Genomic DNA, 12641 nt, shown 5'->3' on the forward strand with positions numbered 1-12641 from the left:
AGGTTGAATTCATACAGCGCCATGTTGGCAACTGATGAGTCAAGAGTAAGAATAAAGGATTTTTGTACCTTTCACATGAGGGCAAGGCTTTTCACAAAGACGGTAAGTTCCTGTTCACAGGGACAAAAAATACTATAATCAAATCTTTGCCCTCCGTGGAAATTTTAATTTCAAAATGAAAGTATTTTTTTCTTATCAAAGAAATGCCTGCTTCTAAAATGTAAAAAATACAATTGCATATAAAATAGAAAGTGATGGGGGTCCCGGGTGGCTCAGCTGGTTAAGCGTCGGACTTTAGCTCAGGTCATGATCTTGTGCTTCCTGAGTTCGAGCCCTGCATTGGGCTCTCTGCTGTCGGCCTGGAGCCCGCTTCGAATCCTCTGTCCACTTCTCTTCCTGCCTCTTCCTACTTGCGTGTGCTCGCTCGCTCTCTCTCTCTCTCTCTCTCAAAATAAATAAACATTAAAAAATATATATAATGGTGAAAGCATTTTAACTACTTCCACGACTGTCCCTGTTAGTGATCTCATGCTACAGAGACATCATTAATATTGATAACTTAGCATTTCAGACATTATATAAATATATACTATATATTAAAATTTATAAATTGTATACTTTATAAATATACTTTTTTGCCTGAGTGTAATCTGTAATTTTATATTTTTTCATTCAATACCATATCTTGGATATATTCCATATTAGTTCATATAGATCTACCTTATTTTATTTTATTTTATTTTTGTTATTTTATTTATTTATTTTTTGTTTATTTATTTTTGAGACAGAGAGAGACAGAGCATGAATGGGGGAGGGTCAGAGAGAGAGGGAGACACAGAATCGGAAGCAGGGTCCAGGCTCTGAGCTGTCAGCACAGAGCCCGACGCGGGGCTCGAACCCACAGACCGCGAGATCATGACCTGAGCCGAAGTCGGACGCTTAACCGACTGAACCACCCAGGCGCCCCAATTATTTTATTTTTTAAAGTTTATTCATTTATTCTGAGAGAGAGAGAGAGAGTTAGAGAGAGAGAATCCCAGCAGGCTCCACGTTGTCAGCACAGAGCCGGATGCAAGGTTTGATCTCATGAATAGCATAGTGAGATCATGATCTGAGCTGAAACTAAGAGTCGGACGCGTAACCTACTGAGCCACCCATGCACCCCTGCCTTCTCCTTTTAAATGGATTTATCACAAATATATTGTATGAATGTGCCTTAACTGAGTTAATGAATTTTCCTGCTGATGGATAAATAGTCAAGTTGTCCCCAGTTTTTTAATATGATAAACTGCACTGTGGTAAACATTCTTATACGTATGCTTAGCTATTAGGAGAATTTATTATATTTTTTAGAAGTGAAATTTTGAGATGAAAAGGAATGGTCATTTTCAATTTTGATATATAATACTAGATTATACTTTTGGTTTTTTATAGACCTCAGGACTTTGCTTGGCTTGTTAGATGACCAATAATAGAATAATAGAAATTTAAGATATAGAGGCCACATTAAAATTAATATCTATTATTTTTGTTATGAAATAGATAAGAGGGTTGATGAGAGGATTCAAGATTTTGACCAGTGGTTATACAACTTGCAGGGGTAATGCAGTGGAAGGGATACCCTTACTTTTTTATAAAATGGCAATAAAAGTACTCACCTCATAGGGCTAATGTAATGATTCAAGGAGATAATGGTTCTAAATCTCCTAGACTAATACTGTTACAAAGTAGGTGTTCAGTAAAAAATTACTGGTATTTTTATAAAGAGAAGTTGTTCTCATAAAAGAGCCTTTTAGCTTTCATGATCACATTTTAAATAATTCCTGTTGGCTTCTGTTTTCGTCAAGTATGAGACATTAGTAAATACTTAGTATCCTATTTAGTATGAACAGGAAAAAATTGTGGAGTCTTTAAAAATGAGTGATCGAATTTTATACTACAAGATATGGGATGTGGGGGACCTGGGTGTCTCAGTCAGTTAAGCACCTGACTCTTGATCTCAGCTCAAGTCATGATCTCACGGTTTGTGAGTTTGAGCCCCGTGTCAGGCTCTGTGCCGACAGTGTGGAGCCTGCTTGGGGTTCTGTCTCTCACCCTCTCTGCCCCTTCCCTGTTTACTCACTCTATCTGCCCCTTCCCTGTTTACTCATTCTCTGTCTCTCTCTCTCAAAATAAATAAACTTAAAAAAAAAGTTACGGGATGTTAGGGGTTACTAGTCAAGGCAACACCTTGGGGCCAGGAATATCCACCATATGCCCAGGGTCAGTGCCTGCAGGGTGAAAGGTAGCAATGTAAGCTCAGATGTCAGGAAGTGAAAGCAGGCCAAGAGTCAAAAAGCAAGATGATTCACAGGTAATAGGACACCCAAATGTTGGGAGTCATGAGAAGCTGGGAACCTGGCTCTATAACCACAGGAAGGCTCAAGCTCATAGCAGACTCAGTCCAATGCACAATCTGAAGTTTTAAAGTTCAAGGTAGCCAGCCAGGGGCCCAAGGGGACCAAGACATACCTCCTTGCCAAGGAGACTTGGCTGATAGCTGTTTCTAGGTTCTTACAGACTTGTGTGGATCGGAAGTCAACCACAGAAGACCTTGTCTAAGTTTTCTAGGACAAGTCCGTGAATCGGGCAGCAGAGAATTAGATTACATATAGGAAGAAAGAGGCAATAAATAAATAGAAGCATTAGAAAAGCTACCCATGCTTGCATTAGCAAGCCACACATCTGCTATCATCCTTTGGGAAATGGAATGTTGCTATGTTCTTTCCTTTGTGTTTCTAAAACAATTAAATACGTAAAATTCTTACAGCTCTGCTAAGATTGAAGCAACTATGGCACTAAGCCCTCCATTATGTTCCGTCTGTGTGCTATCCTCACCTGTGTCTTCATGGAAGAGGTCTGGGGTGATGTTGGAGGGAGACATTGCTATGTGCTAAGAAGTAGGTGGGGACGGGAGTAAGCCCACTATTTTAGAAGCCGCGCTCCTATACTCAAACCATGCTGTACTGGGAACACTTTATTGGGAAGTGCAGTCCCATGAAGCAGGAGGCAGGCAAAAAAGGAAGGGGAGCAAATACCAAAGAGCAGGTTATGAAGCTGGCCACAGCTTGATTATAAGTGCTGTCGATTGCTTGTTCTCACATGATGTCTTCAGAGAGATGGTAGGAAGCTATTACATCTCTGTTCTGGGGAGTGTAAGGGAGAAGAATTATCCTCTGATTTCCATTTCCAACTGGTCACAGTTTGCTCTCTGGGGCGTTACCGCCCCACACTTCCAGGTTGCACCACCTGGTCCCTCCATCAACAGCTGGGGAGGCTCAATCCAAGGGAGCAACTGTGGCATCTGCAGGATAAACCCCTTTCCTCAGGACAAGCCATAGTGTAGGCAAGAGTCACTGGCATTTCCCACACCCCTGTCTGTAACACTCAGCCCCACAGGTTCCGCTGGATGGGTGCTCAGTGGGATCCGAAGCATCATTTAACTCAAAGCCCAAGGCGAGAGGGAAGTCCAGGTAAGGCACTGGCTGGTCATGCCCACAAGTGATGCCCCAGCCACAAGAATGACACAGGCCACTGCTTCAGACCACCTTGACCAGAATGCAAAGCATGTGTCCAGATCTGGGGTGACTCATCAACTGAGTTCAGTAGTATTTCCATGTTTCTGGTCACACAATAACTAACACTATTGAGCACTTACTGCCCAAAGCGCTTAATATATAATCGAATGTATGAGTCTCATTAATATACATTGTTTTATAATCTATTTTTTCCATTTCATTTTCTGTAGTGAAGATTTCCTCATCTCATTCAATATTCTTCAAAGGCATTTTTTCGCTGGCAACAGCATATTTCATAATATGGCTATATAGCATTTTATTTCACTTTCCCATGTTATTGAACACATCAGTTGTTTGTAATTCTCTGCTTTCGTAAGTCATTCAATGTGTGCAAGCCAGATTTGTCTAGTCTATGTTGTTAAAACAAACAACTCTTAAATCTTGGTGGCTTAAAATACCAGAGGTTTATTTTTCACCCACGTCGGGGGTTAGCAAGGGATCTCTGCACATCATAGTCACGTACACACCAAGTCTAACAGAGAAGCATCATCTCGAATGTCATTGGTTACTATGCCAGAAGGAAAAGATAACTCTGGAGAGATTCATGTTGGCAATTAAATGCATCCTGAAAATGACACATGTCACTTCTGAACTCATAGGTCAAATCTGTTTGCAAGGCCCCACCCAATCACAGAGGGGCCAGAGGGGAAAAAGAACAAGATGAGGCAAGTACTACTCAGTGTGACACCATTAGGAATGTACTTGTGCCTAAATTTTTTGTGTGTTTTGCTACTCATTGTTGCTACTTATAGTGTTTTGCTGCAAATTGTTGTAAGAGACAGAGTAGACATTTTTATGTTATTGATGCAGGCTCTGGAATTTTATGTTTTGACCTGTTCTTTTATATTCTCCTCTGCACCGGGGCCTAGGAGCCTGCAAACTACATTTCCCAGGTTCCTTTGCCAGCTGGGTAGAAGCCATTTTTTTTTGTTATTGTTGCTTCTGGCTCCATCAGCAGTCATGGAAGCCAACTGCAAGTGATTACAATCTCTAGCAGCAGCAAGTCCAGAAACAGCAACGGAATGTTGGCTTTGTGCTCAGGGTTGGTGGTGGTGCTTGTGGATTCTGGGTGGTACCCACCTTCTCCCTTTTGCTTCTTCAGATCATGAGTTAGCATTAGCTTCCTGCAATTCATTATTACCTCTAGGTACCATCATCTTCCCCCTTTGGTTCTTCCAACTGTGCTAACAATTTTCTAATCAACGCCTGTATTAGATTTCCCCTGCCTAAGATGCCTAATGGGATACCTACTGATATAGTATATGTGCCAAATTGTCCCTAGAGATTTTGTGCCAATTTATACCCAGTCCCAAAGGGATACCTCTTCCCTTTAACCTTCACCATAAAAAAAATGTTTTATATTTTCATTTAGAAATTACCTTTGGATTGTATAGGCACTGAATATTTTGTTGTTTTAATTTGTATTTCCTTGTTTGCTGTCGAGACTGAATTTTGTAATTTGTTACTTTCTTTCACAAATTGATCACTCATAATCTTTACCTATTTTAGGGACATGTCTACTTTTCATTGATTTGCAAAAGACCTTTATATGTTAAGGACTTTCATCTTTTCTCTCTCATGTTTCAGATACAACCCCAATTTTTCATTTGCTTTTTAGTTCTGTTTATGGTGTTTATAACATGGAGAAATTAATTTAAAAGATTGAATCAGTTCTAATTGTTTCCTGTGTGGTTGTTGCCACAGGACTGGGTTTTAAAGACCTACTTGAGGTTTTAAAATTTCCTTTCTACAATGTAGTTTTAACCTCTTATCTATTAGGGTTTAACAGATAATGAAATCTGTGGCTTCTTAAGATGGTTTTATTATTTCTCCTTCTTCCTATCTCTTCTTATCCAGACAAAGAAAGGGCTGCACAAAGGGCAGAGGGGATGGTTCAGAGCCACTGCAGTGAAGTGAGATTCTCTCCACAGAGATCGTGGCAGCTCTGATCTCACTGGCCAATGAGTCCTGCCCACAATTCCAGTGTAAAGTGGTCTGTGAAACAGCTCTTCTGTGGATACAATTGTGACATGAGAAGTAATGGCCAGAAGCTCAGACCTCCAGTCCCAGCTGTCTGATCCTCCTCTTTTATCAGGACAACAACTTCCGTTATCTCTATACTCCGGTCACCTGTCTTGAAGAGTGGTTTTTGATTAGTGTGCAGAGATTTCTCGGGGCACTACTTTATACCCCAAATCATGCCCAACATTTTTAGCTAGTACCCTCTCTGTTGGTCTTACAGGTGGTTTAAGGAGATGAAATTATGTGTTGGGTAGATATGTATCAATAATTTACGACAATTTCTATTCAATATTTCACTGAAGGATGTAATTTTTCCCCTCTGTTGGTTCCTGTCTTTGCTTTTATGCTTAGAAAACATTTTTACATCTCAAGATCAGAAAACCATTGATCTTTCTTTTCTGTTTATTTGGAGATAGTAGAGTACTTTACCCTGAACAGTAAATAGTGGTTGAGCCCTAGAAATATTTTACAGCAAAGAGCAGTAGCTGGTATGCAAAAAATAAAAATAAAAAAAAAATAACATATTTGCTTTTTCTTTCTTCTCTAAAGATTTTTTTTTTCATTATGAAAAGCATAATTTTCCAAGAGTCTCTTTCACTTCATTTCTTTTCCAGGGACTGGTCTATGGGCTCAGGAAGAAAAGGGAGCATTGGAGATGATGCTCATGACTTCACACTTCTCTAGCAAATTCTGCCCCTTCCTCATAGCCTCACAGCTCTATCCCTCTAGTCCAGGAGTGGGCATACTTTACCTGGAAAAGGCAAATAGTATATCTTTCAGGCTTTGCCAGTCTGTGGAAACGACTCCATTCTGCTGTTGTGGTGGGAAGCAGTCATTCACAATGTGTGAACTAATGAGCATGTTCTAGTTAAACCTCACAGAAACTGCAAAAGCTGTCAACGCCTAGCCTCCATGCTGTGGAAGAGGGTAACCGGGTAGGTGTGATTAACGAACCCTTCAATTTTTGCTACTTTGTGCTCGTCAGGAATGTCAACCAATTTGAATCTCACAAGTTTGTTTAGTTTGGATGTTGTTAACGCCATTAGATGAGACCACTGTGACCGGTGTCATCTGGGCCTCCTTCCTCTTCCTTCTATAGAGTCGAGTTCACTGTCTTTCAGGTGCGTGGGTGGTTTCTGTGACCGTGAATTAACCACAGTACCATTTTGTCTTAGAGGAGATGTGGGGAGCAATCATGAGGCAGGTCAAAGGCCTCGCCTGAGAAGTGGCTGATTGCTTCAGCCCACACGAGTCTGTTCATTATCACGGGTGGAGGCTGTCAGACTTATACCACTAATAAATGTGTCTGTGCCTCCTGATGTCCCTGTTCTTTGGGAAGGTACCGGCGACATCCTGACAGGCTACAGGAGCCAGCCCCCTGCCCCTCTTTTAGGTACTGTACCTTAGTATTCTACACTCACTATGTCATTTTTCACAAAAGAAATTGCTTAATTTTGCCCTGTGTGTCCATCGTTCAAAGCTCCTTCTGTGTTATTGACCATCTTTACTCTTCACATTTTTAATACACATTTACTCGGGAAGAGGAATACATGTAAGAATGCCAAGTTAAAAAAATCATTTTAAAGCAACAGAATTGGAGTCAGAATCAGATAAATTAAGCTTAAATCTTATCACCTATTTATGGGTTTGGATATAGGCTAGCAGTATCTGTTACAGATACCTTCCTTGCTTGGCTTTAATAAAATCTCCCTGCAAGACACATGTGCATACTGAAGGATAACCCAGTCACTTGAGGTTTTAACTAAAGCTCTAGAAATTGTATATTCATGCACATTTAAGTACTTGCAAATACTGGTAGATGTCAGGCCATACCTGTCTCACTCAACCCACTTCATCAGCAGAGGCCAAGTGATTAAGGGCTGATTGAGTTTTTGTGTACTCTGAAGCGTATATATAACTTGGTGGGCTCTGTATTTAAAAAAAAAAAAAGACAAAATTAGCTATCAAAGCAAATATTTCTTTAAAAAAATTAAAAAAATTTTTTTAATGTTTTTTTTTTTTAATTTATTTTTGAGACAGAGAGAGACAGAGCATAAGCAGGGGAGGGGTAGAGAGAGAGGGAGGCACAGAATCTGAAGCAGGCTCCAGGTTCTGAGCTGTCAGCACAGAGCCCGACGCGGGGCTTGAACTCACGGAGTGTGAGATCATGACCTGAGCTGAAGTCGGACGCTCAACCGACTGAGCCACCCAGGCGCCCCTAAAAATTTTTTAATGTTTGTTTTTGAGAGACAGAGAGACAGAGCATGAATGGGGGAGAGGAGGAGAAAGGGAGACACAGATTCCAAAGCAGGCTCCAGGCTCCGAGCTGTCTGCCAGCACAGAGCCGGACTCGAACTCAGACGGCGAAATCATGACCTGAGCTGAAGCTGGACGCTTAACCAATTGAGCCACCCAGGCGCCCCGCATATATTTCTTTAGGATGAAAAAATTTTATAACAAATAATATATTTTCTAAAAAGGTGACAAATAGCACAAACATCATAAAACCCAGAAAAATAACATTAACACTTTAAAGAAATTAACTTTCTTTTTAATTTTTTTTTAAATGTTCATTTATTTTTGAGAGAGAGACAGAATGCAAGTGGGTTAGGGACAGAGAGAGGGAGACACAGAAGCAGAAGCAGGCTCCAGGCTCTGAGCTGTCAGCACAGAGCCCGACACGGGGCTCGAAGGCACGAGCTGCGAGATCATGACCTGAGCCGAAGTCGGACACTCAACCGACTGAGCCACCCAGGCGCCCCAGAGTTATTAACTTTCTAACACATCTCTATAATACCTTTCCCTTACATTTTGGCTGTTGCTCTTGAATTGCCTCCATCAGACTGCAATTTTGTAACACAATCATTTTTCATAAACGACAGAAAGAAGATTCAGTCTTTCCTCTGACATAGTCAAAATCTTCATTATTGGTAGTTTAAAAAAGTTTCAGGTTCATGACTTGTAAGTAATACTGTCAGGTAAATGTGTTAGAGTATAGTCAAATTCAGAAAAGCTTTTCTCAAATTTCTTAAATGAGTTCTCAGATTTTAGGGCAATGCAAGTGTTTTGTGCCACGATTAATCTTTAATAGTGCATGAACTGGCAGCACTCGTTGCTTCTCCCAGGGTCTCGGGAGAGTCTTGTGTAGGTGAGGGTCCGAAGCTTAAGCTTCCTTGGCTTCATGGTAAATTCATTCTTGCACCAGATCTTACAGGAAAGTTCAGTATTTCCTCATTTTTTTTAGACCAGTCATGACCCGGAGAGGCTGGCTAGTTGCCAGAAGACTACCCTAAACCTCATCCTATTTTTTTGCCTGGATGAGTCTCTAGGTATTGCCTGTTCCTGGATCCCTCATCATTGTGCTTTGTTCAGTTGTGAGGTTAGAGGGCCCGCTGAACCTGATATAAGTTGCTATAGAATCCGTGTTCACTGTTTTGTGAACATTTTGCCCTGCCACTAATTTGAATGTAGCCTCAAGATGGGCTGTAGGGCCTGTCCCCCACCCCTGCCCAGGCTAATCCAGTTCCAGTGGCAGACTTAGCTGCAGATGGGCCACCCTCCCAGTGTGTCCTTCCTGATAGTGTCCATGATCACTGGATATGACCATGAGACAATGGTAGGGGGGATCATAGGTGGCTTCTTCATCCTTTAGGAGCAGGCTTGGGTTGGCCAGAAAAGACTACGTGGATGGGAGTTACAGATGTCTTTCTGAATGACCAGGAAAATATCGGAGTAGCTGGAGAAAATATTCACATGTTCTAAACATATACATGGCTTGAGTCCAAGTCCCATGCAAAAGATGGGCAGCGTAGAGAAAGTTGATGGGAGAAAGTGAAGAGAATGAAAGAATGGAGGAATAAATGGTAAACTAGAAAGTGATTAAAATAATGGTAGATAAGGAAGGCTACAAATGGAATGGGAAAATTTGAAGGAATGGGGATAAAATAAGGTATGTCTGCAGGGGCTTTGAGTAAGGAATGATATTTGAAGGCAGTAGCTGAGCCGAATGAATGAATACAAAGATTTAAAACTCATGTAACAGCATCTGGTGGCATACATTACCTACCATTTATTTTAAAACCAGCTATTTTCAAATTCTCAGAATGAGCAATGTAACACAATTATCAAGCACGAGAAAGAACTTTCTGGCTTCAGAGAACTTCAAAGCCTAGTTAGAAGCTCTGAGGATATAAATGAAAATACTATTACTCAATGAAACCAATTACGAGTAAATTTTATTTCTCAAAAATAATTTGATGCATGTATAACCGTCATTATTTGCAAATAAAATATGTAGAAGAAGTTAGTAATTTGGTAATCCTTCTTCACTCTTCTGACACTTTTGGAAGATGGAAGTGCTATATTTCCTTATAATAGATCTTCCATTAAAGAGTTTAATTTCAAAGAACGAAATATTGTTTATTTTATTAGACACTGGCAATGAATCTCTGCTCCAGGGTCATTTAAACATTTATTATTAAACACTGATAAGATCAATGCTTTCTTCAGGGAGTATTAAAAGCAAAGTCTAGCTTGTGTCACCCTTTGCCTGTGGGCAACTATTTTAATGCCACTTTTATATATGGAACAAACTTAGAAACAAATCAGTCTTCAAAACAATTCATAGAACTTCCACTTTATAAATTATTCATAGGTAGGACACTGCCCATAATAATAGAGGCTTATCAGTCTCTCCTTTGTTCTATGAAATCAATGCTATTTCTTGTCTATGCATTTTACTAGGAGAATGGGAGAGATATTTTCAGTTCTCTGTAAACTAAAATATTTCTTGGGTGCCAATGACAGAGGAAATGGTCTCTGTTGTCTCTTAAATTTTGGCTGTTTTTGTTCCGTGAGGGAAAGATTACTGAATAAAGAAATGCAATCCTTTCAGGAGTCAGAGGCTTCAGGATCTTCTGACCTATTATTCCCCCCCCCCCGCCACCCCCCTCCCCTGCTTTTTTTCCCAGTATTTTCCATGGGTATGTACAGAGGCATCCCTGTGTGGAGTGCTGGGAAGTTGAGGCTTGTGACAAAGCAAACTTGAATAATAAAAGTGAGAAAATGAATAATGTTTAAAAATTTGACCAATAAAAGTGAGGCTGTATTAACATTAAGCCAGCTATTTAGCAAAGGAGAAAGGGCACTTATGGGTCAAACACCAAAGCCCTAAATTTGTTTCTTAAATTTTTATTTAAATTCTAGTTAGTTAACAGCCAGTGCAATATTGGTTTCAGGAGTAGAATTCAGTGATTCAACACTTACATACAACACCCAGTGCTCATTACAAGTACCCTCCTTATTACCCATCACCCATCCAGCCCATCCCCTGCCCAGCTCTCTCCCTCAATCCTCAGTTTGTTCTCTATTGTTAAGAGTCTCTTATCCAAAGCCTAAGTTTTGGCGTAGAATGACGTGCTGAACCATATCAAAGCATCTCACAGCAAAAGGTAACATTGTCTCTTTCACCTGAACTGCACTTTCAAATTTCCTTTATTCCATAGAGCCAGTGTCTTTGGTCCCCTGTGATTTCAAGTAGTGAACATCCTCCATCTATCACTCTTTTTATGATCTTTTATGGACCAGAGATTTGGTGGGTTTTCCCCTTGATCTGTGACCTACTGAAGCAACTGCATTTCATCTTTATGCAGACTTCACTTTTGGAAGACTATTCATTAGAGGGTCCTCATCTATACTTTCATCATCTAGTACCTATTTCTACCTGGTATTGTCTTTATTTGGTGGTTTAAATGTAGATTAATTACTGCTATAAAGGCGACAGGTGATCTCAGTCAAGGTTGAGTCTGACTGCATTGGGGTAGCAAACTCCTTAAGCATTTCTATTTGCATGAGTTGATATCTACTGGGACATTGTTTGTTGTTAAAAGAAAATGAAGGGGCTTTGTGCATGGGCAAGGAGCGGGAACCAGCCAAGAGAGATGAGAACAGAGGGCTGGCATGGTGTCTATTTAAGGTGGTTACAGCTAAAGTTGAGTCAATGTATTGAATGGGTTGAATTCGATTATGTACAACATGAAAAATATTTCCTTTCCCCTGATCTCAGCCTGTAAACATGCTCTGTCCAGTGTGTCCTCACCACTTCTGGCTAGCATGTTGGCCAGATTCCACAGCTTTTTAGTCACTTTGACAAATCAGAGCAGTCTGATTTTCAGGTATAAAAAGTCTGACTCCATGTAAATAACAATTTCCATTTTATACTCAGGTCCGAACTCTCCCCTCCACCCCTCTTCAGCCTCCCTGCATAGGCCAACCTGGAAGCCAGCAGGGGAGTGGCTTTGGCTTGCTCTTTCGCTGCCTCCATCAAACCCCCTTCTTGCTCTGTATCCTCTCCTCTTCCTAGGCTGAGGTAGTTTCCTTCCGGGCTCATCAAACCTGCTCACGTTTTTTTATGGGACCCTTTCAAGTTGACTTGAGTCTAGCTACCTTCTGGCATGAATACTTAGTCCCCAGGGTAAAGTCATAACCCTTGCCCAAGAAATGGTGAGCTGCCCCTCTGCTGCCTTCTCTTTTGGCCCCAACAAGACAGGCAGCTCCTCTGTCCTCCTGGCTTCAGAATTCTCTAGGTAATAGGAAGCCCTACTTCTTAAGTTCACATATGCCCCTGAACTCAAAGGAACATACATTGGGTTCTTCTAAGAACTGCTCATAGTGGCCCATCCTGTGGCCATGAGGGTACTGGGGTCAAAGTCCTGCATGCATCTCAGTATTCAACTTGCTGGAGGCAAAGACACTGGTCACCCTTCGTGCAAGCTCTGGCCACTCAAGCCCTCTCTCTTGGCTTGAGTCAGGGCACCCCAGCCCCTCTCTATCTGGCTGGCAGCTCTGTGTCTCAGTGACTCTAATCCCTCTTTATCATTTCTAGTCTCGTCTTTTGTAGATGGGTAATAGGGTACAGGGAAAGTTCTGGCTTTGTTCTTTATTAGTAAGTCACCCATTTAACATCTAATTACTGTTATATCTAGGAAGGACCAATAGTCAAGG

The sequence above is a fragment of the Acinonyx jubatus genome, chromosome A3 (genome assembly GCF_027475565.1).
Source record: "Acinonyx jubatus isolate Ajub_Pintada_27869175 chromosome A3, VMU_Ajub_asm_v1.0, whole genome shotgun sequence".
Lineage (NCBI taxonomy): Eukaryota > Metazoa > Chordata > Mammalia > Carnivora > Felidae > Acinonyx > Acinonyx jubatus.